We start from the raw sequence: 6000 nt of genomic DNA, 5'->3' as shown, positions 1-6000 counted from the left end.
CTTAAATTTATCCTGAGCGGTTAGATGTTACTTTCTGAACAGTCCATTCGGATGCACTAAGATTTTGTTTTCGATCCGGAGAGATGCCACATAGGAGAGGTCTGAAATAAAATCCATAATAGTCGGTAGCTATATGAGTTAACCAGCACTGATATATATGAATTATATGACTACGTATCTTATGGTAGAGAGAAAATACGACTAATAAGCTTGCTGAAAATTGCGGCTACGGTGGAACCTACAGTTCTACTAAGGAATAAAAAGTCTATCACTTTCACACACAATGAAGAATGTTCCTTCTGAGTGTAACACTTCAATCACGCTAGCACCTTAATGAAAACACTTCAGTTAAGTCAATCGCAAGTCGGGAACTGCTGTAAATCAGTGGAGATATAGTGAGTGACGTTAATATTCGGACCCTATCAGGTTTTTACTTTGTAGCATCATAACTTTATTCTTAACAAAACAAACATAACAAAGTATTATATTCAATTTTATGTCTTTAACAGCATTAACTTTATTAACATGTCTCACAGAAGTGCGCCGTCCGTTGTGGCTGAGCGCTTCTAGGCACTTCAGTCCGGAACCGCACGCCTGCTACGGTCGCAGGATCGAACCCTGCCTCGGACATGGATGTGTGTGATGTCCTTAGGTTAGTTGTTGTTGTTGTGGTCTTCAGTCCTGAGTCTGGTTTGATGCAGCTCTCCATGCTACTCTATCCTGTACAATCTTCTTCATCTCCCAGTACCTACTGCAACCTACATCCTTCTGAATCTGCTTAGTGTATTCATCTCTTGGTCTCCCTCTACGATTTCTACCCTCCACGCTACCCTCCAATACTAAATTGGTGATGTCTTGATGCCTCAGAATATGTCCTAAGAAGCGATCCCTTCTTCTAGTCAAGTTGTGCCACAAATTTCTCTTCTCCCCAATCCTATTCAATACCTCCTCGTTAGTTACGTGATCTACACACCTTATCTTCAGCATTCTTCTGTAGCACCACATTTCGAAAGCTTCTATTCTCTTCATGTCCAAACTAGTTATCGTTCATGTTTCACTTCCATACATGGCTACACTCCATACAAATACTTTCAGAAACGACTTCCTGGCACTTAAATCTATACTCGATGTTAACAAATTTCTCTTCTTCAGAAACGCTTTCCTTGCCATTGCCAGTCTACATTTTATATCCTCTCTACTTTGACCATCATCAGTTATTTTACTCCCTAAATAGCAAAACTCCTTTACTACTTTAAGTGTCTCATTTCCTAATCTAATTCCCTCAGCATCAACCGATTTAATTTGACTACATTCCATTATCCCCGTTTTGCTTTTGTTGATGTTCATCTTATATCCTCCTTTCAAGACGCTGTCCATTCCGTTCAACTGCTTTTCCAAGTTCTTTGCTGTCACCGGCAAACCTCAAAGTTTTTACTTATTCTCCATGAATTTTAATACCTACTCCGAATTTTTCTTTTGTTTCCTTCACTCCTTGCTCAATATACAGATTGAATAACATCGGGGAGAGGCTACAACCCTGTCTCACTCCTTTCCCAACCACTGCTTCCCATTCATGCCCCTCGACTCTTATAACTGCTATCTGGTTTCTGTACAAATTGTAAATAGTCTTTCGCTCCCTGCATTTTACCCCTGCCACCTTCAGAATTTGAAAGAGAGTATTCCAGTTAACATTGTCAAAAGCTTTCTCTAAGTCTACAAATGCTAGAAACGTAGGTTTGCCTTTTGTTAATCTTTCTTCTAAGATAAGTCGTAGTTAGGTTTAAGTATTTCTAAGTCTAGGGGACTAATGACCCCAGATGTTAAGTCCCATAGTGCTTAGAGCGATTTGAAATTTACAAAAGTGCTTCAATAATCGATTTAAATAACAAAATGGTTCAAATGGCTCTGAGCACTATGGGACTCAACTGCTGTGGTCATCAGTCCCCTAGAACTTAGAACTACTTAAACCTAACTAACCTAAGGACATCACACACATCCATGCCCGAGGCAGGATTCGAACCTGCGACCGTAGCAGTCGCACGGTTCCTGACTGCGCGCCTAGAACCGCGAGACCACCGCGGCCGGCATTTAAATAACACTGGGTTCTATTTTCACGTTGCTTTAACATTCGATCAGTTTTCAAGACAGTTTTTTGTGAAAAGTGGATGTTAAAATATCATGTTGGGTAGTCAGTCTGTTGCATCACTTCCTGTAAAATTCTTTTGGAACATATTGGTGTTTTTCTAATATGTCGCTCTACTTTTGTTCACACATTTTCAAAAGGTTAGAGGTCTGGAAAATGCGAGCTTTATTTTTCGGATAATTGCCCTGGTAAAACTAGAACGTGTCTGATGTCCTTATTTTTTCAGTAGTTGTGTATATTTTTTTTTTGTTTGTTTGGTATGGGCAAATAGGCATATTGAATCAGTGTGTAAGTTCGTAACGTTTTTTCGTAATAAACACAGCAGATGCACATAACAGAGGCTTTAGTCATCAATAGTACATACTTCTTCACCATTTAGAACAGCCTTCCAATGCTGGGGTAACTTATTCCACGGCTGTAGAAATCACGTGGTATTGAGGCGGAAAACTCGTTGAACCATGTTCGTATTTTCCTCCGGAAAGTAAGTTCCTTGAAAGTTGTCCGATAGACAATGGAAAAGGTGAAAATCTGAGTGCGTAAGATAAGGTGAATGAGGTGGACGCGGAATGAATTTTTGTCAGCATAGCAGAATGCCTTATGGCGGAGTCGCATCACTTCACGCAGTCTTCCTAGTCGTTGTTGGATTGCGTCTGCAGGACGCCTGAGTTGTTGATAATAAATGTCAGCAGTGTTTGTAACACCTCAGGGAACCAATTCGCAGTACACCACGCTGTCGCTGTTACATTGGATGCGCAAAATTACTTTTTTATGGATGCGCGCATGACTTTGTACGGCGCGTTGCCCCTTTGTTTGAGCTCAAGCTTTTCTTTCTTTTCCTAATGTTAGCATATAGACATCATTTCTCCTCAACAGTAACGATGCAGGATATAAATGACCGGTGTTGTTCACGAGCCTAATTGATGACGACCTAGCAGTGATGCACATATGGCCACCCGATGATTTTTCTGATTTTGGCTCAGAGCGTGTGGTACCCATACAACCGATTTCTGAGGCGTCTCCATCGCATGCAAATGTCGCACGATTGTGGAATGATCACACTCCATTGCATTTGCCAGTTTTGAGTACACTGCGTCTAAACAATCTCCATCAAACCCCGAAAGTCTTCCTGAACGTGCAGAGTACTAATGTGAGAGCAATCCCCTTGAAAGGCAAAATCAATTTTCTTGCCACGCTCTGTCCAGTAGTATTATCCCCATACACTGCGCAAATGTTTCTGGCAGTCTTTGTGGCTGTCATTCTTTCATTGAGCTCAAACAGATGAACATGTTGAAAATATTCCGATTTCTCAACTAGTTGAGACTCCATTTGTGGTGTCACCGCCAGACACCACACTTGCTAGGTGGTAGCTTTTAAATCGGCCGCGGTCCGGTAGTATACGTCGGACCCGCGTGTCGCCACTGTCAGTGATAGCAGACCGAGCGCCACCACACGGCAGGTCTAGAGAGACGTCCTGGCACTCGCCCCAGTTGTACAGCCTACTTAGCCAGAGATGGATCACTGACAACTACGCTCTCATTTGCCGAGACGATAGTTAGCATAGCCTTCAGCTACGTCATTTGCTACGACCTAGCAAGGCGCCATTACCAGTGTATATAAAAATGGAGATTATATCTGTACAGGAGCGATGTACACCGATTATGGATTAAAGTTAAGTATTACAAGATTTTCGTACTTTATTGCAATTCTCAAGACATTGTCCTGTTCCAGACCTCACGCCGGTCTGCGTGTATTTAAACGCGTGCATTTTGGCCTTCTCTAGCAACACAGTGTTGGCTCTTCTGCCAACACTACACCATTTGCTAGCGTTCACAGCTCTATTCACTGTCTCCAAATGACAAAATGTCAATATGTAAATTCAAATATCAACAGTAATATACAAATGAAAAATGGGAATCGATAAATAAACGCATAGAATCCAGAATACCAACATGAAAACCAAAAACGCTACGAACTTACGCACTAACCAAACATTTTACCATAAAACTGTCAATGACCACTAATTTCCGTGGTCCGAATGTGGATATAGAGTCCTAGACAATAATACTGCCATCTCCATGCTTCAAGTCGACTTAGCATTTTCGACTTTAAATTCTTCATTCCTCTGCCGCCCTGCCATTTTTCACTCTTACGACCCAAAAACTTAAACTTTACTTTCGTCGGCAGAAATGAAGTCGTTCGACCATGTTTCTTCCTTCGTAATAAACTCAGCAGCAAAGCCCAATCTCTTCTTTCGATCGAGTTAACTCAAATACTCTTTCTCGCTAGCCACTCTTCCATTGCTACAACTTTCAATGCTCTGCGAATCGTTTGAGGATGTACCTTCTTTCCAGTCTCGTCTAGAAGCACACTCGCTACTCGTAGTTTGGGTACACTAACTGTGGGATTCTACTTTATTTTTCGTATTAGGTTCCTCTTGGCATGCGCATCCAACTATACTGCCCCTGTTTTTGAATCGTCAGACGATATTTGTCATAGCACTCTTACTCATCTAGAGCATGGCAGCAATTTGTATGATTTAGCCACCGCCTTATGAAAAATCATAAGTAGTCGTATATAAAAACAGGTAATAGTTTTGGGTGGCATTGAACCGTTTGGACAGTCGACCGCGCTTGTAGGCAAACACGTCTTCTAACTCAGAATATATAACTTGATGTGAACGATCAAAGCAATTGCTGGACTGCCAAGTGTCCGAATATTGAAGTAAATTGGATGTAGAAAAGTCTTACATCGCGTTATCTAACAACTGTTATAAGTCGTGTAAAATAGTTCAAATCTCTGAAACTTCCTGGCAGATTAAAACTGTGTGCCCGACCGAGACTCGAACTCGGGACCATTGCCTTTCGCGGGCAAGTGCTCTACCATCTGAGCTACCGAAGCACGACTCACGCCCGGTCCTCACAGCTTTACTTCTGCCAGTATCTCGTCTCCTACCTTCCAAACTTTACAGAAGCTCTCCTGCGAACCTGCAGAACTAGCACTCCTGAAAGAATGGATACTGCGGAGACATGGCTTAGCCACAGCCTGGGGGATGTTTCCAGAAAGGCAATGGTCCCCAGTTCGAGTCTCGGTCGGGCACACAGTTTTAATCTGCCAGGAAGTTTCATATCGGCGCACACTCCGCTGCAGAGTGAAAATCTCATTCTGGAAAGTTCATATTTCTGTTTACTGGGTGTTTTCCTCTGTATAATACTCGATTATTTTTAATTTTTATTTTGTTAAGAATAAAGTTACGATTATGTCTGGCTCTCACTCACTTCCACTTTCTCTTTCGCTTTATTTCTCTCGCACTGGAACTGCATCCTTCACTCTTTACTTAGCACTATTCTGTCACTGTCAACTAATTTCCACAGCCACTGTGTCGTTTTCTTTCTCTCAAACTGCCATTGTCTCCTTCGGGTTTTTTAAAATACTATATCGGATAGGACAAATCTGTTTTTAATTGTCCTAGTGTCAAAAACTGCATAAAAAGCAAGATGACATCGATCCCCAATAGTTGTCAGACTGGCGCAAGATATGTTCAATATGCTCCCACCGTTTGCTGCTACTAGTTGAAATCGAGAAACAGCATGTTCCATAGCAGACTGGAGTGTCTCGGCGGTCACGTTCACCATGCGCTGCCCAATGCATGCCTTCAGTTCAGCTACGTTCCTAACTGGAGCATGAACACAAGATCTTTCAGATAACCTCACAGCCAGATGTCCCACGGATTAAGATCAGGTGATCCCGACAGCCAGGTTGTAGGAAGATTACGGCTAATATTCTAGCATTTCCGAAATGCCTCTGCAGCAGCAACTTCACTGGCTGTGAAATGTTCGGAGCTGAGCCATCTGGCATAA

Source organism: Schistocerca nitens, chromosome 1, assembly GCF_023898315.1.
Source record: "Schistocerca nitens isolate TAMUIC-IGC-003100 chromosome 1, iqSchNite1.1, whole genome shotgun sequence".
Classification (NCBI taxonomy): Eukaryota; Metazoa; Arthropoda; class Insecta; order Orthoptera; family Acrididae; genus Schistocerca; species Schistocerca nitens.
Note: the sequence above shows the minus strand (reverse complement) of the source record.